This window comes from Amblyomma maculatum, chromosome 2 (genome assembly GCF_055883805.1).
Source record: "Amblyomma maculatum isolate TAMU_Amacu chromosome 2, ASM5588380v1, whole genome shotgun sequence".
NCBI lineage: Eukaryota > Metazoa > Arthropoda > Arachnida > Ixodida > Ixodidae > Amblyomma > Amblyomma maculatum.
This window is the reverse complement of record NC_139345.1, coordinates 121,813,785-121,839,961: the sequence shown is the minus strand read 5'-3', so window position 1 is coordinate 121,839,961 and position 26,177 is coordinate 121,813,785.

Genomic DNA, 26,177 nt, shown 5'->3' with positions numbered 1-26,177 from the left:
ACGGTGAATTTGGCCCCTCCAAGATAGCACTGCAATTTTTGAATGGCCCATACAATGCAAGCGCATTCCTTCTCTGACGCGCAATAAGCCCTCTCTCTAGAACTCAGTTTTCTGCTCAAGTAGAGCACGGGGTGCTCATTACCGTCGTCATCTCTCTGGCAGAGAACAGCACCTAACCCTCGATCACTGGCATCACACTGGACCGTGAATTCTCGGCCATAGTCTGGAGCTCGCAATACCGGACGGCTAATCAGCACAGCCTTCAGGTTTACGAAGGAGGCTTCCTTTTGTTCGTCCCAGACTACATTTGTCGGTTCTGTCTTGCGGAGAGCGTCGGTCAGAGGGCTAGCCAAAGCTGAATAGTTAGGGATGTAGTGATTGTAGTACCCAGTCAGACCCAGGAATGCTCGAATTTCCGTCTTCGTGCTCGGCCGCGGGTAGTCTGCTACCGCAGAAATCTTAATCTCGCTGGGTTTCCTGAAACCTTGACCTACATTGTGACCCAAGTAGTCCACGGTCGCCCTTGCCAGGCAACATTTCTCGGCCTTTACGGTTAGTCCAGCTTGACGCAAAAGGCTCAGTACAGCTCTTAGATGTACCATATGGTCCGCCCATGAGTCGGAAAAAACCGCAATGTCATCTAAATAAGGCACCGCGAATGTTTCACACCCATTTAACACCCTGTCCATGAGTCGGGAAAAACAAAATGGAGCATTTTTGAGCCCGAAACTCATCATTGTTGGCTGGTAGCTGCCCGTCGGAGTGACGAAAGCCGCGTATCTGCTGGCGCGTTCAGTGAGCGGTACTTGCCAGTATCCTCGAGTAAGGTCCAGCGTAGTCACATATGCCGCTCTACTGACCTGTTCTACTCTCTCCTCAATATTCGGAATAGGATACACTTGATCCCTGGTGAGAGGATTTAGCTTTCGGTAGTCTACCACAGGCCTGGGGTCTTTACCTGGAGCTTCTACTAAGATCATAGGCGAAGCATAATCGCTTTCCGAGGGTTTTATTACTCCCAATTCCAGCATGCGAGTTACTTCCCTATCCAGAATTTCTCTTTGCCTTGGAGAAAATCGGTAGCACCTTGATCGCACTGGCACGTCTGAAGTCAGCTCAATATCGTGCTCAGTCAAATCAGTTCTGCCTGGCCTGTCCACGAAGCAGGCCTCAAACTCTGTTATTATCTCGCCCAGATCGGACAGCTGGGATTTCTTTAGTTCTCCTCTCTGCTCCGTCTTTTTGAGAAGCTCCTGAGCGTTGCTTCCTTTTCCGCTGAGGCAAATCAAGTTGTCCCCCATCTCCTCGGGAAGGTTTAACGTTAGATTTACCACGGCTTCCCTCTGCACATAAGGCTTCATAAGATTGCAATGATAAATGCGCACTTCTTTACGCCTACCGGGAATTTTCACTGCGTAGTTAGTGTTAGAAAGCTTTGCAACGACTTCAGCCGGTCCTTCCCACTGTACTTCGAGCTTATTCTTGGGATCATTGGCTTGCTCCATAGCTAAGTCCTCTCGGGTTCCACTTAAAAGTCTCGTGAGATTACTAGACACTGGCGGCAAGAGGTTACTTTCAAGAACGTCCTCATTCCGTGTCTTATCAAGCTCACTTTCATGTTGACTTATCTGAGATGCCTCGCTCTCAAAGTTTTCTGACCTGCTATCTTCCGCATTTACCATTGTTTTAACTGCCGTTTCCTCCGCTGTGGATTTTTCTGGAATGAGCAGTGTAGCTAGTTCTCGCGCCTTTGAACGTGTTAAGGCTTGCACAACTCTGTCTCCGAAAAGGATGCCCCTCTTTCGCAGCAGCATGTCCGATTTGTTGGAGAACAAATACGGATAGCACTTAGGAAGCTTTCCTGAAACGGCAGCCTCGGTTGTTAATTCGCCGAAAGGGCCCTCGATGACCACGTTCGCGATCGGCAAGCACACCCTCTGTTCCTCAACTACCTGTCGGATCCATGCACACTGTCCTGTATAGTCGGAAGGCGATACATACGCCGGATGGACAACATCCATCGTTGCGGCCGAATCGCGCAGTACCTTGCAAGGCTTCCCGTTGACTACTAGGTCATGCAGGTAGGGTTCTAAAAGCTGCATATTTTCATCGCAGTCCCTGACATACGAGAAAGCAATCTTTTCTTTCCGGCAGTTGACGGCAATGTGACCCTGCTCATTACACCTAAAGCATGTGAGCGGCTTCCTAGCCTCAAGCTTATTCTTTGTGTTCTGCACGTTGGTCACTTCCCCACTTTTCTCACTGCCGTCCTTTCTAGGGAATTTGCCTGAAGAAACCTTCATTTCTTCGTTTCCAACTCTAGCAAAGTGCCTTTCCTGACGGTTTTTCATACTGAACTTGGGATTGCGGGGCCTATCCACTGCTGGGTTGCTGAATTGTCGGCGCGAAGCATACTCCTCAATAAGTTCGGCAGCTTCAGTTGCCGACTTAATTTCGCCTCGGTCCTGTAACCAATTTCTTTCTTTTTCTGGGAGGCAGTTATAAAACTGCTCCAAAAGAATTTGCTCGACTACAGCGTCCCTATCACTGTAGGAATCTGTGCTCTTTAGCCACTCGCCCAAATTAACTCTTAAATTGTACAGGAATTCAGGGTAACTCTCGTCCCTGGACTTAGTAGCTTTCCGAAAACGTTGTCTGAACGCCTCGGCGCTAAGCCTATACTTTCTCAGAAGGCAAGCTTTGACCTTCTCGTAGTTGTCCGCGTCCTCCTTGCTTAGCCGCGCGACAACCTCCGCTGCCTCGCAGGGCAGAACCGTCAATAATCTCTGAGACCAAGTGTCTCGCTGGAAGGACAGTTTTTCGCAGGTTCGCTCAAAGTTAGCCAGATACAGACCGATATCCCCTGATATCACATATGGCTGCATGTACTTTGACATCTTGAAATCTGCCTCCTTGTTGAGAAGAGGTACCGCTAGCTGGGGACAATTGCCCGACCTCTTGCTCAACTCTAGTTCTAATTTCCGGAGCTCAATTTCTTGGTCCAGCTTTTTTGCTTCTCTTTCACGCTTCTTTTCCTCTTTTTCCCACTCACGTTCGCGCTCCCTTTCCTCTTTTTCCCTCTCAAGTTCACGCTCACGCCTCTTTTCCTCTTTTTCCCGCTCTTTCTGCTCTTTTTCCCGCTCCTTCTGCTGTCTGAGCTGTTCCTTTTTTTGACCGATGAGGTTCCATGCTTCACTGAGCTCCTCATCATCGGCTCCCAAATCTGTGATTGCCTTTATAATCAAAGGTTTTCGTGCCAAACCACTTGTATCAATTCCCAATTCCTCACACAATTGCAACAGTTCCGGTTTCTGCAGCTTTTGTAGGTCCATGATCGCTCCGAGTGTCGGCTACTTCCAAAACAACAGTGCAAACTACCAAACCTAAAGGCGTTTCCACACTCTCTTTACCAGTTCTAAAATCTAACCCTGTTCTAGAACCTGGTCCACATCAGAAGAAAAGCCAAGCACTCACCCACACATGCGATCGATGTTCCGAGCTGCCCTCTTGTTGGCCGATTGTTGCTCCTGCTTGTTGCTTGAGATGCCACCTCCGATCACAAGGTGTTGTGGCTTGTAGCTTCAGATCCACCTCCAATCACCAGATGTTGTGGCTTGTAGATTCAGATCCCACCGCTGCCACCAGTTGTCGTGACGCTGGGGCTATGGCGACCCGGCCTTCACTTGGTAGCGTGCAGAGACTCCGGGTTGAAGAAGGACTGAATCTTCGAAGTTGGTAAAATATGTACAAGCAGGTTTACTGGCACTTTGAGAAAACGTATTTACAAGAATATTTACATGAAGAAGAAGGGTACATCAGCAAAATGACAAGCGTTAAGAGTTCATAGCGAGAAGCGACTGGATGAGCCGTTTACCCAGGGCCCAGAGCGACATTTCGTGCTCTGCAGCGTCCTTAAAAACCCCCTATGTCCAGCCCCTCTCTGAAGATGCTGACCAACCAAATCCAGGGCACGCCCCTCAGGTATCGGCATCCAATCGAACACATCACTGCACTGATGGTCTGAAGCACTGACTGGTCCGGCATTCATTCGTTGGGCGTGATCACTTGTTGGCGGGAAAAGCTTGGGAACGGCGAGGAGAGGAGGTACATTTCCATTCTTCAGCAAAGAAACCACAGGCTGGTTCTGGGGGTTTTACTTCTCAGAAACCCGAGTGCACGTGGCGCCGCATAGGGCTCCCAACATGGTCCCTTTTCGACAATTGCAAATCTTTCCTGCATTCCCGGGAAATCACTTAATGGCCGTATGAGTCATGCTCTTCTCTTGTCCTGCACGTCAGCGGACATGTCACTCTGTCGTCTCCTTTGGATAGGAGGCATTCATCACTGGAGGATAGCACTTCTCGACTGGAAGGGTGAACAAAAGAAAGCACTTCCTGCTATTTCCCGCAGGGGGACGTTTCTTTGTGTTTTTCCAGACGTTCTCTTGACAGGGCCAATTTGGCATTTGCAGGTTGTCCACAAAGCAAAACATGCTTACAAAACAGGATTCCTGGAAACAGGCTCACTTAGAGCCAATGGACCATCACCACATATTCACAAAACTTTTCCATGCCCACAGGCGAACAATAGAGCGCGCAAATGCGGATGCTTGGTCGTAACAGTGCCCTCTGAATAAAACGCATGAAGCTGTTCTCATCAGTCGGACTTGAAGCGTCCTTTTGATTATATGTCTCGTTTCAGCTTGAGACTAATCAGCATGCTGAAAAACAAAAATGGAGATTCCTTTTTCATTTTTTTCGTCTGGCTTTCGGACTTGTATTGTTCCTTTATAGGAGCCTGCCGGCTGATGACCTGTGTACCTTTCATACCGCAGAACTGAGGGCTCTCAGTGGCTGGAACCTTATTGCGACATTTTCCACGGATTACCATTATGTTGTAACAAAAATGGCGCGCGCCTTATATCAAGCGCCATTGCACCTTCAGTGTTCCCGGGTTACTTAGTGCTACTGTGAACTGAAATGGCGAAGTGCTCGTCCAATGGCACTTGTTTGCGTTCATTTCGTTTCATAAGAATCTTGGTTCTGCAGTGCGTGCATTGTGTTTTATTCGAGCTAAGTCCTCTAGAAACGAACAACCTCTGATCTAGCGCAAGATGCATGCTGCATACGATAGAGTAAAACATTAATGTATAATGATACTTTTGATTTGAGGCAAGCAGGACTGAATACCTACCACGTCCGTCAAAGTAAGCGTGACCGCCTATCAGGTTACCCGATTAGCTTCCTTTTCTAAACATGTGTCGCTGCTCCCTCTTTCTAAGGCATCGCCGTAAGGCTTGCTCTCTTAGTCAAAGTGGAAAGGCGGTAGAATGGACACTCGGAAGTTAGACACGAGTATCGCAGAATAGAGATGACGCCAGCCTCGTGCTGATTCGGGTATTTTGTCAGGGTTTGACTTTCACCAGAACCACGTGCACACTGGAATTTATTAATGCGAAATCAATACTTTGCTATGTTCACAGATTTCTGTCCGCAGACCATGTCCGCAGGCCGTGTCCACAGGCCCGTGTCCGCAGACAGTGTCCGTAACCGTGCCCGCAGAAAGTGTCCGCAAAATCGTGTCAGCAGCAGTTGTAATTGAGAAGTGGTAGAGGTTATTGAGAGGTGTCAGTCGATAGAGGCTGACGTAATGCTGTGTCTGAAAAATTAATTAGGCCAGTAAGTTGATTAGGTAATTAATTAGAATAACTAATTCACAGTAAAGAAAAGACGCAGCATCTGCCACAATTGTTCTGTGGACACCTGAACCCCACTGTAAGGGAAGGGAGGAAGGTAGGAGTGAAAGCGCAAAAGAGAAGAAAAGGGGGCCGTAGTGGATATGACGCCAAGGATGTGACATCACGCAACCGGAAGTAGAATCGAAAAGGACATAGGAAGGAATCGGCGCGCAATTTGAAAGTACCAAAGACTAAAATGGACAAACAAGAACTGAATCAAGCAATCAGAAGCAACCAACCGCAGCATCCATGCTTTCGCAATACTCCGATGCAGATTCTGCTGTGTTCTTTAAATTTATTCTGTGTGGTGAGCGGAATTAAGAGGTGGGCAAGCTTCTTACGTTATTTCACTAGTAAAGGTAGTAAATTAAGACATCAGTATTGGTGCAGTAACGTTTAAGAGCGTCAACGGGGATGAAATGGGGTTGAAAAATACTTATCATTATTTTGCTTGGTAGGTAACAATATGCCGTCAGAGGTTGGAGCGGCCAACGCCTACGTGCTTTGAAAGATACGTATGTTCATATGTACAAAGGAACATTGGCTACGCTGAGCACTGCGTCGATATGTAGGTTAGGTTCACTACCAAGAAAGGTTTATCCAGAAACATAGCGTCCTGAGCTACATCCTGAATGATGAGGACAAGCAAAAAACAAGTTAACCGCTTATTCTATAGCAGGTAGTACTATAGGCCGATGTTTCATATGCACGAATGCATTTCCATGTTTTATGTTATACATAGATACATAAGAAAGCAAATCGAATACAGCTCTGCCGATACTCCAAGTTATCTGAGAATAAGTTCAACTTCGTCCTACGTACGTCTATGCCCACGGTTCGCCAGATAATGCAGAGCTTGCGACATGAGTTAAGCGGGTCTACTCAGCATTTTGGCTTGAAAGCCAAAATGCTGGTCAATTGTGTGCATCTATAATTATCCACCAAGTGGATCAATAAATGAAAGCTGATTGGCATTAGTGGTCGTGAGGTCAGGAGGGGCACTTCTATTTCTCCAGTTCGCAACTGTCTGGCTGGCGTCTCACGCTTACATATCTGAGTATGTAGGCTTAAGTACATATTCAGGCTTCTTTTGTGGTCTTCGGTTTGAATGCGCCCACGGCACACTTCATTGACAGCAGACTTAGACGCCGTCGTCATTCAACTACTCCATTTGAATTTCTCGACAGAAGACGCGCCAAGCCGATCGCTAAACATCGGCGGGTAGACCGCTGCAGCACGGGAAAGAAGTAGCCCGCCAGCGCTTTATCGCGCCAACTACAAATCGTTGCTTCCGTTTTGTGACGCCAAGTTCACTTGTGCATATAAGTCATGTTTAGTGTCCTTTACCCAGTGGCGGTCCGAACGAGAAGGAAGTGCCCCATATATGTTCATGCAAGCGACGGCATAACCACAGGTCTCCCTTTTATGTAGAAGCAGCACAGAACCCCCTGATCCGGCTGGTAACATCTATGTATGATCTGACTGCACAACGATCGCCCGCCCGCTGAGAGGAAGCTCCGGGGCGTCATACTCGGTCTTCCCTAAAGTTCAGAAATTTTTTTATATCAATCATTTATTCAACATGAGTTAATTGCCAGTCTTTTCAGAACTTTTCAAGCATTCTCCCTCTGCTTCGATGCCCCGTTGCCAAACCCTCACCCAATCACGGAAGGTTCCCTGGAAGTCGTCAGCGGTAATCTCCTTCGGTGAGGTCGTCGCAGCTGCTTTTACTATCTCCAGCGTCCCATGCCGAGGCCATTACAGGGTTCCTTTGATCTTAAAAAAAAAAAAAAAAGAAAAAAACATCCGCTGGTGCCAGACTATGCCTGTACGGTGAATGGATCAACGTTGTTAGATTCATTTTGGCCAGCAACTTGGGGTACAATGGGGGCGTGCAGTCGGCGCGTTGTTATGATGCAAGATCTAATGATGATGAATTTCTTTTCGGATGCGTCGAATCTCGTGCAACCGTTTTTAGCACTTCAAAGCAAACCTCCTTGTTGACTATTTGTCCCCGTGGCACGAATTCACTGCGAACCTCGTTTTTTTTTTTTTTTTTTTTTTCATCAAACAAAATGAGAAAGAATTAGCATTGCTTTGATTCTTGACTTGGTCATCCTCCTTTTTTTTTTTTCAAGCGAGGGAGCTCCGTGATGTATCACTCGTTGCTCTGACGCTTTGATCCGGACTCATACTCAAACCTCCATGTCTTATCTCCTGTAATCACTTTGTCCGAAAATGTTGGGTTCGCTTCGTAGCGTTCATGCAATATCTGGGACTTCAACAAACACTCTTCTTCCATCTTACTCGTCAGGACTTTTGGCACCATTTTCGCGCAGACTTTTCCCTTTTGAAGATCCTTCGTTAAAAGGCTATGAGCGATTGTTTCGGGTATTCCACACTCCGGTAATCATGCACATACTTAATCGCTGGTCCTTGTCCAAATTTTGGAAGCACGTTTTTGCACCAAGTGGTCCGTTTTTGATGTCGACGGGCATCCGGCCGGTCGTCGTCGTTGACGGATTCTCGACCGTTCCGGAACTTCTTGTGCCACAGGAAAGCTTGGATTTCCTTCATAGCGTTATCACTGTATAAATTTCGAAGCAATCCGAGTGTCTCCGCTCCGTTTTTACCCAGTTTAACACAAAGCTCGATTCTATAACGCTGCTCCAAAAACTGGCCTCAGCAATTGCAAGCAGGCAGCTGAGAGCGCTCCTGTTTCGAAGCCTAAATCCCTTACTAATTTCTCTGCTGGAAGCCGGAGTAGCCGACTACGAATAATAATTCCGGGAAGTTTCGGGGCAGACGCAGGCCATATAACTATGCATCGGGCTAGCCGCAAGTTTTCTGCTTACATTAAGCTCGGACTTAACCATAGCTTAGGAGATGTATAAAAGAAAACCATTTTCATTATATCTCTTAATTCTGATGCACCGGTGGAGACAGCGTGCTACTACTTTTCAAAGCTCCTGTAACTACAACAGAAATTAAGAACTAATTCCTTCCACTGTCCCACCAACCTTTTAACACACGGAGTATGCTTCCAAATTTTCTTTTCTACCATTCGCAATAAAAGGAATCCCTGCATGTGCAATTGCTGATACATAATCCCGAATCGAGTGTTTCTGGCACTAAACAAGGACATTGGATACTACAGCAGGTTGCACTCAAACCTATCGACCTCACTATAATTACCCCTCCTTCTTCGCTCCCGGATAACCACAAAATAACCCCCATTTCAAAAAAACGTTTCACCCGATACTAACCCAGGCAGACGTTCCGCTCACGTTGCCAATCATGTTCACCCTACAGATTACACGATCGTTTACACAGATGCATCCCGAACTAACGTCGGAGCTGTAACGATGTAGTGACGCATACCCTCGGTCCTTGCATAGATCCTCCTCCTACAGCGACTCTCGAGACCCAGCCAATAGTCGCCAGTATTCAAGACCTCGCACAAGCGCCCCCTAACCCTTCAGGATATACCATATATACTGATTCGAACAGGCTATACGTGCCATTCATACGGGTAGCATCCTTGAAGAACTGCTCTATGATCTGCACAGAGCTCTCCCCAAACAACGTCCCAACACTGTCAAACTGAGGTGAATTCTTGGTCACTCTGGAATCCCAGGAAATCGCCTCACCTGCGAACTTCAACACTGGGCGCATGGGATTCCCTGGCCTTATCCACCCACGTGGGACACTACACTTCATTACAAAAAAGATATCAACATTCACTATGACAACATAAGTTCAATATTTCTCGCAATTAATAAATGCTACTAAAGTAGTTCTAAGTTATTTTTTTTTTACATTCAGATAGTATTTTTTTGATACGGAGAGAATTATGCGCTCTGGAGTAGCCGTACACTTCCTCTTCCCGATAAACCACGCAAATACGCATTCTTAGACGCATACTACTAAATACACTGCTTATTCCTGCCAGATCGTTTCTATACCAAATCTGACATTCCCATGCGTGCCCGAATTGTTCTGAACACTATGCAAATTTAGAACATTGCTTGTTTTCATGCCCTGTCACAATTCAATCACCCCGCTTTCCGCATTCTCCTCTCCAATCGTGGCGGGCTTGGTTAGCATCTGACCAGCCGAATGATCAGTTGGCCTTGGTGACCCTGGCCCAGGACATTTATGACGCTTAGTAATGGATTAAATAAAGTTGTTTCCTCCTCTTCCTCCTGGCGCACATTTTTGCAAACTGAACTAAGGATGCAAAGGTCCATGCTTTCTTTGGCACAAGGTTAACATCCTTCGAACTTCGCCAAGAGTTGTTTGTTTTCGACTCGAGGTCATTCGTATTTCGCTCCAATGCTATGGTGACAGCGAAAATGACCTTATACGGGACCAGTTCTCCGAAAAATCTTTCAGAATTAGCTTCTTTTTCCTGTTTACTGCAGCACTTTGCCAAACATCAGAAATGAACCACCTTAGTGAGAAAACCTCTTTTTACGTCTTTGTTCTTGCTTCTTTTCTCAAAAACACGAAGCGTTGCACGTGTAGAATAACGCGCAGGTAAGCACTTGAGTGAGATGAAGTCTGAGCATGGATGCGTGACCACTGCCGATATATGTCACCTTATTTTGTAAGACAAAACATTAAAATACATCGTGAACAAATCCCATATAACAAAAACTTGAAACATGGAGCACATTATCAGTCCGACAGAACCATTATAGTTCGTTCTCAAAAAACAGTAATCATAACAGTGGAATAACCGTTTGAGGGACGAGTTTGCTTATTTTCTTATAGGCCAGCCGGAACCAAAGCAGAGCCCCCGTCCTTATTCGTAATAACAGAGGAACTGAGAATATTTCAGATTTGTACACAGAAGCCCAATCTATATAACAATGTCATGACCCATGTGCCTTGTTGGTGCGGTAGTTTCCTTTTAAATTAGCTTTATTTTTAATTCTTCCGGGATTTTATTATTTATCCGAGTAGTTCATAATTCTAAAATGATGAAACGAAGCAGTTCTTGGCGTCAAACGTTTTCAAATGACGATTGAATGCATTGCGCGGTTTTCCGCATATCACATTTATAAGCGTTATTTTGTTCGAGCTCAGCTTTAAATTTATAAGATGGGCTCTGTAATAAAACAGTCTGATTATAGTTACAGTAATTACTCTAGTGGCGCCACTAGAGTTGGACTTCAGTGCTTACGAAAAAAAAAAATACCCGAGAGGGCGGTTACGAGCATATAACTCGAAACGGGGATTCCGTGCCTTTTACTAAGTATTTGTGCTAATTGCTTGATATTAAGAGCCAAATAGCTCTCCTTCATGAAATTTCTAATGTTTGATTATTAGCTCTGGTTTGAAGATAACTAATTTCCGCATAGAAATGTACTCTTTTTCTTGGGGCAAAATAATGACTTGCTAACGGCTGCAGCGACGTTCTGAAATTGATACTGTTTACAGCAGCCGCAGTAACCTTCACGTCCGTTAAAGTACGCTGGTTTAAACGCGCGAATAATGTTGGAGTCTCGTGGGCAAGGTAATATGAACTTGGGTTTTCTTACGAATGGGTACATCAGTATTCGCGGAGGTCTTTCCGAGTGATCACGTCAACCTAGACCGCCTGGTCAGATGATGCTTGTGCCCAATCCTTTTTCGGTGGTGGGTTTCGAACCATCCGCACCGTGCAGCGGAGGTGCACGCCCAAGCTACTACACCAACCGCCACCTCCTACACTATACTCGGGGACACCACCTTTCTGTGGCTATGCAGCTGATGCTACAGAGTCGATCAGCTTCAGTTCACTGCGGAGTAGAATATAGTTCCGCCAGAAATTCCGCAGAAAGTGCTGTGGAAGATTTTGCCGTTACGGTATTATTCCCGTTAATATTACATGAATATTAATCAGTAGTATTACTCCAATACTGCAGTAATAACCAGTACTGTTATTACAGCTTATTTTTAACATTGTTACAGTACACTAACCTCAAGCCGACGGCCGCGTCGCTTGTCGGGAATTCTGCGGAGTGTACGTGACTGTTGTCTGCTGCGTCTTGCTTGCATTGCAGCGTAACGTCGGGGAGCTATTGATCAGCAGCAAATTTATGTTAACATAGGCTTTTTGTGCTGTAAAGGGACGCCATTCTGCGTAGCTGGCTGCTAGAAAGCTCTCATTCCCACTTAAAGGCAGAACTGGAACGGAAACCGTAATTGAGTCCCTATATGCCTAGACTACTTGCTGCAGAATCATTCTGAGAAAAGCCCCGTTCCCGTAACCTTGGTTACGTAGTCCCAGAAGGCTTGTCTGAGTGTACGTACCACTTCCATTTCTCCATCATCTTCCCTTAAACTGGGGAGAACAACTTTCAGCTCCACTTTTCTAATAGCAAAGAGCGGAAAGGGGGTAGTAGCTAAAGCCGATGATGAAGGCGCAAGGCCAAGAAACGAGCCAGAAACTGCTAACATTAAAAATAGAAAGTTACCTTACTGTTTACATACAATTAAATATATTGTTTCACTTATTTCCCTACATTCAAAAAGAATTCTTTGCCGTTATTTTACGTTTCTTTTATAAAAGAGTAAACGAGTCCTCTCTCTTTCTTTATATGCATGGAACTGTGCATGGGTGACAACCCATGCAGAATAGTACTCTTTCCAATAACGGTTGTGGCTAATGACAGGGTAGTCGTTGCACAAGCGAGTTTCATCAAATCAGATTTGCTTACACTGTAGTAAATCCTATACGTATGGTTTAAATTGCTATTAGGATGAATGCGATAACCCACTTCTGCAGTCTGGGTGACTGTCTTTCTTGCAAAATAGTGTCTCAAAATAACACACCAGCTACAACTTGGGCAATTCGAACTTTCTTGCGAAAAGTGGCCATAGCCCTTTAATGCGATATATCAATAAAAACTTCGTTCTTTCAAACATTTGGCCTTGGCGTCGACGATGAGAACACAAACACATGCCCATGTCAACCATAGAAGGTAATGTCTGGTGACATGGTTATGTGCAATAAACCGAGACCGCGACGTATAAGACGCAATTAACCCATGCTGTCATCTTGGCTAACTTCTATAGGAAGGGAATTGAACCCACCGGTAGGCTCCGATCTCGAGTCAAACACGCTACATCCATGCCACGCAGGCACATCCTTATTGCTCTGTGAAAGTGCGGCTTTAAGTCTTTGCCGGGCGGCCTTCCACGAAACGTGGTAGCTTGCCGCGCCATGCTAATGAGTGTGTGCGTGGTAATGGAAACAGGACTTGAGAAATGAGTGGTTTAACAATTTGTAAAATACATGTGCGCGTACTTTAATCGAGAAGCGGAGGAGCCGACGGAACCCATCAATGCTGTCGCTCCATACGCCTAAAGGCAGTGGTTAAGTGCTCCCCGAATATATAATGGCCTTCATTTGCATGCACAAGGCTCATCGGTTCGTACTATTAGCCGCGTTTTCAAATTCCTAAATATAGATGAGTATAACCCGAAGTTCTCGGTAACGCCGCAGTTGCGCAGGAGGGCGAACACCGTCTTCATCTGCAGCTCTAGATGGTCGACGCATAATGCGCGCCAGGAGGCGGCACACAAATTAGGTAAGATATAGGAAGGCCACGCTAACCTATCTGTAGGACGCATTACTCTCGGTCCTCTTTTGCTGTCTCCATCCCCATATACGGTGCTGGTGACAAATCTTTCCTCATAAAAAAATAAATTCAAATTTCGCAGTCAGGGAAATTGTAATCGCATGAAAGCACAGTTTGACGCGTCATTAGAGTAACATTAAACGGACAGTAGAGTCAGCGCATCCGCTGAAAGCTTCAGCTGCTGTGTGGCGATGTCTGTTTCAGTTAGCGAGATGATTGCCATTTATGTGATGTGGTTATAGCAGCACTTTTTTGGTGATTGGCAATCTGCAGTATGCTGCGAGAGACCGCTCTGGTACAGAAGAGCATCGTGAAACGACCATATTGGCTTATTTAGATGATCGGTTGTATGGGCATAAGTTCGAAAGTACTTTTATCTCTCTGTTCTATTTTACTGCTTCACTTTTTTTGTTTCTTCTGATTATGCGAGTCGCGTTAACAGCCGACTGATAACTGTTTGGTCTTCTCTTTTTATGCAGCCGGAAGCTTGTTTTCATTGAAGGCAGACAAGCGCCAACCTCGAGCAGTAAATATAAAGGCGACATACGGGTCATTTAATCACCTTTGTGACCCTCTGCGAAGAAAAACAACTCAAGGAATGAGAAGCGGAGGAGGAAGTATAATGGCGTTCTGAGTGTTTCAATGTAGATGCCTCTAATATTACGCCAGCATGCTTTTGTTCAATTCCAGACGTTTACATGTCCTATGTCAGAAAAAAGGAAATAGCTGCCCTCATTTCAAAGAAAGGTTGCATTCCTTTGCTACAAAAGAGTGCAGGAGGAAAACAGGGAAACAGTAGTATATTTGTTTGTTTGTTTGTTTCGCGCCTGAATTCGCAAACGTACAGAAACAACTGTCGGGTGAGAAACCAGCGATTCTATCTATCGCGGGCAGAACTATTTTTTTTTTTTCTTTCTTTCAGAATATCCGGTGCTGCGTCGTATCGAGTCCTGTTGGTTGGTTTGTGGGGTTTAACGCCCCAAAGCGACTCAGGCTATGACAGACGCCGTAGTGGAGGACTCCGGAAATTTCGACCACATGGGGTTCTTTATCGTGCACTGACATCGCACAGCACACGGGCGCCTAGCTTTTCGCCTCTTTCGACAAGCGGCCGCCGAGGCCGGGATTAGATCCCGCATCCTTGGGAACAGTAGTCGAGCGCCGTAACCACTGCGTCACCCCGGCGGATTGCGTCGTATCGAGTCTGAACGCCCTTGCTGAGTATTTGTTATTTCTATCGTCGCCATTTTTATATTCGTGCCAAGTACAAGTAGTCGCTATGTAGGGCGCCAAGTTAATTGGCGCACTTTAATTGATTCTGATTAATCAAGACGTCTGCGCCAGAAAAAAATATTGAGGGGTTCTTTCGATATGCACAACAGTTCTGTTTACTCGAAGCCGATAGCAAAAGTTTTCCATAATAGAAGTTTTTGCCCATGACACATTTCAAGCCACAAGAGACTAATGAGCGGGCACTAGACATATTTAAAGAGTTATTAATAGGTACAAGCGCCACTGCAGTTTTGCGATATGAGGAGTTCAGGTTCTAAATCAATATAGGCTTCAGCAGACGCCCATGTTAGAAGCAAATCAAGATACAGTAGTTAAGAAACCTCGATTGTCTTAGCTCATATTGATGAACATGCGAACTAATTGCGGTGACAATTATTTTTTTTTCCTACGTCATTGTGTAGTGAATATGTTTGGATAAGATGGTAAGGCGTCATTACCCGTTTTCGCTTCCCGCGCTTTGTGTTCGACTTATGATCTTTTGCGCCCGCATGCTCGCGTCATCTCCGTGACGACACACTTGTGTGATGCCATACACTCAAAAACTCCCAAAACCTCTTTTTTTCTTGAAGAACCTCCTGTGAGAAAACGCGTATGGCGACCTTCTCATAATAGCAGAGTGTAAGCCTAGGCAGCGTAGAAAACATAATCCCGGTCTGAAGAATACTGTTACGTCTACAAAAAAAAAAAAAAAAAAAAAAAAAAATGAAACAACTGCTCAAACAAATTCCTGCCTTACAAAAACATATGATGAAAATATTCGGGCCTAAAGAATGGCGCGCGAAGCCATCACACACTCATGCGACTTTTCGTGAAACTGAGCTAAGAGAAGTGCTTCCGAATTATGTTTCAGGTTGCCAAGATATTTTTAATATGGCGACTTCTGCAACGGTAAAAGTACATAAGAGAGCATTTCGAATAAAACTGAAATAGTCTGTTTACAAGTTTTAATTAGTATTCAAAGTTTTTGAGCATACCACCCACTAGACAAGACAATTAGCGGCACCAGCCTCGCTTTAGTTCGTACGCATTATAAAGACATTTTCTGACCACACAACAAACATTTGGATTCCAGTTTCAGAAAGGGCCCACTAAGCAGTATGCTTTTCCATGCCATCTGGAAATAACAGAACACACGCCGTCTTATAAGCAAAATCTTGGAGGCATGTGTTGCTTAGTCCAGTCGAAATTCCTTTTCGGTAAGAAGAAAGCTTAAAGCTTGACTGCTTCTCTTGCTCAAAATTGTTATGTCCAGTATAGATAATTATTAGGGCAAAGCCTTGAATCTAAGCCATGGTTGCTGAAATAAATAATTATGTGACAGTAAATCCCCTGTTCCGGGTTCTTGAAGTGTATAGCGAAGCGTTTTCTGCATAAAAAAGATAAGCGGGATTCTTGTGGTCGAACGCCAATAACAAAATTAGAGCCAAGTGATTTATCTGAACGTAAGTGCGATAACTCTATGCGATATCTTACGAATAAGTTTTGCTCTCAAATATTTAATGAACGTTCATAAAAAATGCGAGTAGAATTTCAAAAGAATGTCCAAGAAACCCCGTCTCGGTTCCTGTTTGCTACATGTGGACAAAGGGGAGGTGCTAAAAGTTCTAACTTCGCCTTCGCTTACGCTTAGAGACATTGAGTCTCAACGTTGTAACCACGCTTGCTAGTGACAATCACTTAGCTTTGCTCGAATGATAACTCAGACGTGCGGGCTACGATGTGATCAAAATAAAACATGATTTAAGCGTGATCATTCCTTGCCGTGATATATTTTGAAGTGTAAAAAAGGAAGTTAGTAGAAAGAGGTCTCTCTTACATGAAGGTCTCCATTAGCTGCCTTTTTTCAAAATATTAGCTGTGATTCAGCTCTGGTTAAACCAGGATGAAAGCGAAAGCTTCGTTTGCCTGTGGACGAACTAGCGATTGAGCACATGGTTAAGCAGTGGTTTAATTTGTGGTTTAGTCTTTATTTGTGCTAATGACTACGCTGCGCTGAAGGCTCGAGTTGACTGCGTAGTGAAGCTTCCAATTCAAAATTATGGGGGACACTTAACTTTAAGGGTATGACGCGATAACATAGGCTACTGGCCCACATATAAAGCTGGGCTGTAATCATCATTATCATCATCAGCCTGACTATACCCACTCCAGGGCGAAGGCCTCTCCCATATTTCTCCACTTAACCCGGTTCTATGCTAGCTGCGTCCACTTGACCCCTGCGAAGTCCTGAACCTCATCCGCCCATCTAACTTTCTTCCGCCCCCTGCTACGCTTTCCTTCTCTTGGAATCCAGTTTGTTACCCTAAGCAACCATCGGTTATCCTCTCTTCGCACTACATGTCCTGCCCATGCCAATTTCTTCTTCTTAATTTCCACTAGAATATCGGTAACTTGAGTTATTTCTCTGACCCACTCTGCACGTTTCCTATCTCTTAATGTTACCCCTACCATTGTTCATTCCATAGCCCTCTGGGTTGTCCTCAACTTAAGTAGAACTCTCCTGGTTAGCCTCCCCGTTTCAGCAACATAGGTGAGTACAGGTAAGAGGCAACTGTTGTATACTTTCCCCTTGAGCGATACCGGTAAGCTGCTAGTCATAATCTGCGAGTGCTTGCCAAGTACGCTCCATCCCAATTTTATTCTTGTTTTTTCCTTTTCATGGTCCGGATCTGCGGTTACCACCTGTCCTAAGTAGACATATTCGTCTACTACTTCCAGTACTTCGCTACTTAATGTAAACGGCTGTTCCTTCCCTAGGCTGTTGAACATTACCTTAGTCTTCTGCATATTGATTTTCAAGCCTACCTTTCTACTTTCCCTGTCTGTAACTTCCTGTACCTTTCCTGTCTGTAGCTGGGCTGTAACGAAGCCGTATGAACGTGCCTGAGTGGTCTATGGGTAGCATGAATGCAACGGTCCTGGCAGGTTGATTCCGATATCACTCTTCCATGCGAAATGATAAAGGCCGGAGTTGGCAGCCCCTGCTAACCCGACACTGACGCTGAACGCTCGAGCTGGCTGGCGTAATGAAACTTCCACTTCAAAAACAAAATTTCTACTGAATTCTAATGAACACTTGAATCCTTGGAAATACTGTATCATCCCTCTTGGAGATACCATCACTTACATGCAGCAAAAGATTCATACACTGACGAAGATATGTTAAAAACACAGAATTATTTTGTGTCTGCTTAATGGATACCTTCCGCTAAAAGACGTCTAGTTGCAAAAAAAACTTCCAACTATTTTCAATTTGTTTCTTCATTCCTTCAGCAGAATGTTGCGGCGGACGGAGAAATATTTAACGCCAGAGAGAAACAGTCATCCGTAGGGCTTCTCAGCGTATTATAACTGCGCAAAGTTGAGAAATGAGGAAGAATAAGTGCACACGCATGAGTTTTTACGAAGGGTGGTTGCTGTTTGCTAGGCCCTCAAACAAGCAGGACAAAAGCCACAACCGCGTTCCTTCCCCTCGCCACGGGCCATGCAGAATCGCAAGATCAGGGAGGGAACGAGTCACTGTGAGTCTGCTGTAGTGCATGTCATAAGGTCCATTCGCTGGATTTGGGTATTTCTGCAAAGTGTTCGCAAGCCCCAAGGGCAGCGTTGGTGTCGTGGCCCGGGGGCCAGAGAAAGCTTGAGAAGGTCGCGAAAAAGTGAGAGACGTCGCCTAACAACAACAACGTTTTAATCTTGCATTGTGTAAAAGCGGCCAGTTAAGCAAATCCAAGAAAGAAAAGAGAACAAGTCCTTCGACGGCGAACATCTTCTGGTGGGAAGCAATTACCCCTTATACACACTCGGCAGTTTAGATGGAAAGAAAGGAAGGGGTAAGAAGAGGCGCACGTGTCGGTTCACCAAGCGTGAACGGGCCTGCAGGCGTCCAGGCACCCGCGCCGGCGCTCACTTCTTCACATTAGCCGCGGGCGGTGATTCCCGTGATTCCCCACGAGCTCCATGTTCTGGAAATTCTTCGAACAAACGTATACACCCTTAAGAACACACGTGCCGGTGAAACATGTCAGGAAAAGCAAGGTCTTCACAGCGCTGAAACGGCAAAAATGTCCGCCGTTCAGATTGGCGCCCCCCCGTGTCCGCTGTATCCCGCCGGCGGTTTCACACGACGGTGGTGAAATGCAGCAGTACCATGTTGAATTATTTATTGTATTGTTATACACAGAAAAAGAATCTAGTCAAGATAGTCAATTTAGAACATTACAGCTGAAAATCTAACCTAGTTGTGCTTGGTATTTCGAATATTCCTAACGAATCTGAGTCTGAACTACGTGACAAGGTTATAACAGAAACTTTGGAAGGCAAATTAGGCACCAGCTGCACATCAGTCAGTCGTATACACATGATTGGTAAACCTTCACCGAAACAGCCCATAATTGTTCGCTTTCAAGACTCGAGAGAAAAAGAAGCTGTGTTTAGCAATGCTTACAAACTGAAAGGGACAAATGTCTCTATTCAAAAGGACTACTGCACTGACACTCTTACAAGACGCAAGTTGCTATAAACGACAAAAAAGCAAAAAAAAAAAAGGTTCGGCTAATCCACGACAAACAGTGCATAGATGGCCAGTTCTACAAGTGAGATGACGAAGCTATGTCTCGTGTACTTTTACCTAAACGTAACAGCCATCCTTCTCCAGGCGAAAGCTAGCATTTAAATACCGGTTAGCTACGCCTCCTTTTTTTAACACTCGAAGTCTGATAAATAAAAATTAGAAGAATTCAACACTGCTGAACTGAATATGGAGCGAAAACATTAGCTGCGGGTGACCGAGCATTCTTCTTCTTTTTCTTCTTCGCAGCCGAAAAGAGCGCTTGTCTCAGCTGCAGGAGGTGGTTAGTTCGAAACCCACCGCTGGACACCCACCGGTAAAATTGGGTGCAAGCGTCCCCCGGCCTGGCGCTCGGCTTTTCTACGGGTGTGCGCTTGGGAGAAGCTTCGCAAAGCCCGCTGCGCTCCTCCTTCGCGGTGGGCCCAAACCCAGTTTTGAACCTCGCAGCCTACACAGGTGGTTCAGTTTGCCTTGCAAAGGTACTTCCTTTGAGCGTCACCTGAAGATCTCACTTTGAGCCTCAGCTGCAGCAGTTTGAAAAAGAAAGGGCCCCATAATGGGCTTTTGCCGCACAAGGCGGACTTATTGTTGTCCGATGGCGAAACTGATCACTGCCACATCGGAGCAACAATTCGAAACCTGTGACCCTCCCCAAGCATTTCACCCGAAAAAACCGAGCACCAGGCCGGGGGAAAGCTTGTACCCATTGAAAAACCGGTGGGTACCCGGCGGCACCAGGGATCGAACCTAGTACCTCCCGAACACGAGGTGGATGCTCTTCTTCTTCCTTGATATTTGGCACATACCCACGAAGGGGGATTGGCCAGGGTTCAGTGTGGACTGCCAAATGTCCTACACAAACTGAATTAGTGTATTACAGTAATTGACAACTAAACAAAAACATAAGATTTAAGATCACAAAAGCTATTGAAAGAAGAAGTATGAAGCAAAAATTTGGAATTTTGTAAATTTGGAATACAATTAGCAAGAGAATCTCCGTAGCTGTGATGTAGTTATGTAAGCACTGACAAATTTGAGGCAACGCAAATCCCTTGTGGAGGCTGTACCACAAGGCCACGCTTATCTTCTTCTTCTTCTTCTTCTTCTTCTTCTTCTTCTTCTTCTTCTTCTTCTTCTTCTTCTTCTTCTTCTTCTTCTTCTTCTTCTTCTTCTTCTTCTTCTTCTTCTTCTTCTTCTTCTTCTTCTTCTTCTTCTTCTTCTTCTTCTTCTTCTTCTTCTTCTTCTTCTTCTTCTTCTTCTTCTTCTTCTTCTTCTTCTTCTTCTTCTTCTTCTTCTTCTTCTTCTTCTTCTTCTTCTTCTTCTTCTTCTTCTTCTTCTTCTTCTTCTTCTTCTTCTTCTTCTTCTTCTTCTTCTTCTTCTTCTTCTTCTTCTTCTTCTTCTTCTTCTTCTTCTTCAGCCCACATATAAAGCCCGGCTTTAACCAAGCCGTATGATTGCGCCTTGATAGCCTATGAGGGTAACGTGAATGCCAGGGTCTTGGCAGACTGAATCTCATAATCGTCCCATGTGAAATGAGAGACCCAAGTTGGCAGATCCTGCCTGGTGACCACGGACACGGACACGGCACACCGCGACGAGGAGTTAAACCTGGCGTAGTATTGCTTTCGCAATAAAACAGGTGCATTAGAAGTTCGTTTTTTTTTATATACGATCTGCACTTTTGAGCAGTCACTAAAACCTGGCTGCACGAATCTTTACAGGCAGATGAAATTGTGCCTCACGGGTACAAACTTTTTTGGCGTGATATGGGTTCTCGAGGTGGTGGTGTAGCAGTTATTGTAAAAGCGCCTGTTTATGTTATTTCCAGTGAAACAAATGCCCGGATGCGAATCTTTTTTATCAAAAGCCCGATATGCAGAATTCACATTCTTTATTGGCACAGTGTACCGCCCCCCAAGCTCAAATGATACTCTTACGGGGAAGGTCCGCGGTCCGAAAGCTGTCCACACAACGAACGTTGAAGACGGCACCGATCTCACCACCTCAGCGTCGTGTTCTTCTGGGGGTCTGTCGCACTTCATTATCCTCACCACGACAGCGAATACCGCTAAGTAACACTACCCAGCTCGGGACAAGCACAGACCCGGTGCATTCTACGCTAGCGAAATAGAACCTGCATAATAATGCTTCATACGGGACCCATGCACTATTTCGAAGGTTGGCGATGTGAACGAGGACTTCGGATGCACAGATGCAACTTCGTATGTGACGTCTGTCACGGGACGCAAAACACAGCAAGGGTCTGTGTAACAGGGCAAAAGATTTTCGCACAACCCCAAGGAGTCGTAGCCATGCCCCTAGAACTTGACGATAGCAAATCACCAGAACCGGATGAAGTACCAAATGCTGTTCTGAAGCGTTACGTCAAACGGATATCTCGATTTCTGACTAACATTTCCCACTTATCGCTAGATGCAGGTGAAATGCCAGCACTACGGCGCATGGCACGCGTTTTTCCAGTTAACAAAAAAGGTGAACAGTTATCTGTCGCCATTTATTGACCAATTTCGATCACAAGTTCTCTAAAATGCTGGAACACTTTATAGCATCATATATTCGAAACCACCTAGAAGGCAACAAGGTATTGTCTGAAATACAACATGGTTTTCGAAAAGGGTTGTCAACTGTCACACAACTGCTATCGACTGTACATGAACTTGGATGTGTGTTGGACGGAACGGTCAAATCGATGTGTTGCTCCTAGACTTCTCCAGAGTCTTTGACTGGGTTTCGCATGCAAAATTATTCTTGAAACTGAAATGTATTGGTATTCCTTAAAGTAGTGTCACTGGAGCAAAGCCTATCTTAATGATAGGAAAGAGTACGTCACCATCATGTAGTGTTCTCGGATGTTAGATGTTACTTCTAGTGTGCCTAAGGGGAGTGTCTCGGCCTAGATCCATTTTTAAATTTTCATCAATGACCTGTTAGATGTTATTCCAGAGTAGGTGTCTGCCAAAGTATTTGCCGACGACTTTGTTGTGTTTCAGGAAATATTACAGAACACTTTAGAAGCTATTTCCCACTGGTATGCAAATTTAGGTTTCCAGTTGAACACTGATAAAATAGTACTTTTTAAGAGTAACAAGGAAAATGTACCTTTGTACCTTTACATATCAGCTTCGCACCAATATTACTTTAGAGGTGGAGTGATATAGGTGCTTAGGGGTTACACTTACAAATAATTAACTTGGTCGCAACACATTTCAGAAATTTCTGCTGCTGCACTTTGCAAAAAAACTGTGAGAATTAATTCTCAAGCGAGAAATTAGGAATGCTCCTGCCAGTACTAAGTATTTTGCCTATAACAAGTGCATAAGAACTAAAACTTGAGTATGCGGCGGTTGTATGGAACCAACATAATAAAAAAAAATATTGTAAGCACTGTGAGTGACCTTCATCTTCATCTCAGCGTAATCATCATCGGTCTTCGGGTCGTGCGAAGAAGACGAAGTGTTGCTAAGCTGTGGCTAGTCGGTAGCTGCTGCTTCGGCCTACCTGAAGTAAAAAGGTGAATTTGCTGGTGCGTTCTTCTGCCTCACAAGTGGTGGAAGTGACTCCTGATCCCAGCGTCCTCAACGCGGCACCCCCTGGAGCTCCGTTCCGGTCGTGTTCTTGGCGGCACATCAACCGCCATGGCGCAGTCACATCCCCCTGCTCTCACCGTTCCGGCGCCTGTAGCTACCGATGGGCATCCCACGGCTGCCCATGCCACCTCTGCACCACTGACGTCCCAAGGTGCACTTGCTCAGCACCATTTGACCCACCCAACTTGGTCAGTTACCTCACGTCAGCGCGACCCTCCGGTTTTCGCCGGTCTCCGCGGTGACGACGTCGAAGACTGGCTACAGCAGTACGATCGGGTGAGCGCTTTTAACGGTTGGGACGCTTCTATGAAGCTACTCAACGTCTCATTCTACCTGAGTGACGTGGCTAAGACGTGGTTCCTCAACCATGAGGACGCCATTCCTGACTGGCCTCAATTCACGACACAGATCCGCCAGATATTTGGAACTGTTGGTGCTGGTCCGGCCTCTTTTCAAAAGAAGCTAGAGACCCGTGTGCAGCTTCCAGGAGAGACATACACATCCTACATTGAGGACGTACTCGCCCTTTGCCGGCGAGTTAACAATGGCATGGTCGAGGCTGAACGTGTCGGACATATTTTAAAAGGAATTGGCTCTTTTGCCTACGCAGCTCTAGCTGCCCAAAATCCCGTCACGGTGGCAGACATTCGTGCCACTTGCCAGCGACTTGACTATCTACAGTCGCGCCGCCTCAACAACACCTGGGATCCGAGCCAAATTCCCGAAACTGATCTGCGCACCATCATACGATCTATAATACGGGAAGAGCTCCACAATGATATTTCGTCGGTTCCTGCCTTCTCACGCCCACCTGCTCAATCTACTGGGTTGCGTGGCATTATCAAGGAGGAGCTTACTTCACTCAATCGTCCCATGGCTACAGAACCACCAGCTCCGACGTATGCTCCGAACGTTCCGACGTATGCTGAAGTCACTGCGGCTCCTCCTCCTTGTCCTCCTGTCCATCACGCGCCTGTCCCACCCAGCCTCGCCGCCCTGTCCCCGCGACCACCGGTGTATGGTAATTGGCGGCCTCTCCCACCTCGTCCAGTATGTTTCTACTGCGGAATCCGCGGCCATGTAACACGCGTTTGTCGCCGACGACTGCGAGATGAGCGTGCGAGCTATGCGTACGTTCGACGTGACGACGCCTACCAGCTTCCTCCTCGCCAGTACTACACCGATAATGACCTCCGTCCCTCTTCCTCCCCGTCGACTTCTCCTGACCGGTCTAGGACAGCACGGCCATCGCGTCGTCGCTCCCCGTCACCCTTTCGCCGGACTTCGTCGCCCCTTCGCCCTCCATCTTCAGCTTCTGCCCGCCAAACGGAAAACTAACCTGTGCAGTTTCCGGAGGTAAAACTGCACCGCCTGTCGTCGCTCCAATTCCTCCTCTGCTCCCATCAAACATGTTGACTGTATTCCTTGAGGGACATGAACTGGAAGCTTTAATTGATACCGGCGCCGCTATTTCTATTATGAAACTTGACTTGTGTTTAAAACTGCGAAAAGTGCGCACACCTTATACCGGTCCTCCTTTACGTGCTGCAAATGGACAGAATATTAACCCTTGTGGAGCGTGTACAGCCCGAGTCACCATTGATGGCATCTTGCACTTCATTGAGTTTGCTGTCCTATCCTCCTGTGTCCATCAACTCATCTTCGGCTGGGATTTCCTCCAAAACGCCTCAGCAGTCATTACGTGTTCCCCTCCCACTATTGAAGTCACTGAATGCAACATTCTTGCCGATAGAGAACCACTTTCTTCCCGTGTAGTTATGCTTGCCGATCACGTCCTCTATCCGGGCAACGAAGATATTCTATCTGTGACTTCTGACGCCGTCACCGATGGCGACGTCCTGATTACACCCAGCCCTCGTCTCCTGTCAAGAGGTATTATCATCATCGTGTCCCTTCTTCGCTTCTCCAGCGGTTCTTCTCTTCTCGCCGCATTCAACACCACATCAGAGCCCATTCTTCTGCGACGCGACTCTACTGTTGCATCAATTGCTTCCGCCCAGCCTGTCACACTTCTTCCCATTTCCACCTCCGATCGCTCTGATTCATCCCCTGCCTCGCTCAGTGCAGCACTTCGCCACACGATCAGCACCGACCTGACAACAGACCAGACAGACGCATTGCTCGCTGTATTGAACAAGCACGCAGACTCGTTCGACGTCAATTCCGGCACACTGGGTCAAACCGCTGCAGCAACGCATCGCATACTCACCGACGGATCAAGCATAGTTAGACGCCGGCCTTATCGTGTTTCTCCAACCGAGCGCAAAGTTATTCAGGAAAATGTTGCTGACATGCTTGCACGCAACATCATACGCCCATCGTCTAGTTCCTGGTCATCGCCTGTTGTGCTAGTGCAAAAAAAAGACGGTTCGGTTCGTTTTTGTGTAGATTACCGTGCTCTAAACAGAATAACTCGTAAGGATGTGTATCCCCTCCCTCGAATTGACGACGCCCTCGATTGTTTGCAAGGTGCCCAATTTTTCTCCAGCCTTGACTTAAGATCAGGCTACTGGCAGATCCCCATGAATGAAGATGATAAAGAGAAGACCGCCTTTACAACACCGGACGGTTTATACGAATTCAATGTAATGCCTTTTGGACTCTGCAACGCTCCTGCTACATTCGAGCGTATGATTGACACAGTTCTCCGCGGCCTCAAATGGAAAACATGTCTCTGTTACTTAGATGACATCGTCATTTTTTCTTCGTCATTTCCTGATCACCTTACTCGTCTCGATGAAGTTTTGACAGCACTTTCCAGCGCTGGCCTACAGCTAAACACGAAGAAATGCCGTTTTGCATCAAAATCCATTAAAGTTCTTGGCCATCTCGTAAGCAGCGAAGGAATTAAGCCTGACCCTGAAAAAATCGCTGCTGCGCTGCACTTTCCCCGTCCAACTCGGGTCAAAGATCTCCGCAGTTTCCTCGGCTTGGCATCATACTTCCGCAGATTCATCCGCAATTTCGCCTCTATTGCCTCACCTTTACATGCGCTTCTTCACAACGACACGCCTTTCATCTGGTCTCCTGCTTGCGAAGAAGCATTTGAAACTCTGAAGCGTGCTCTGACTTCGGGTCCCGTCCTCTGCCATTTTGATGATAAAGCACCGACAATTTTGCACACCGACGCCAGTAGCCATGGCATTGGCGCTGTCCTTCTGCAACGCCAAAACACCTCTACAGAAAATGTTGTTGCCTATGCGAGCCGAACTCTGACTTCTGCGGAACAAAACTACACTATTACCGAACAAGAATGTCTCGCCGTCGTCTGGGCTGTTCAGAAGTTTCGTCCTTACCTGTACGGCCGTCACTTCACAGTC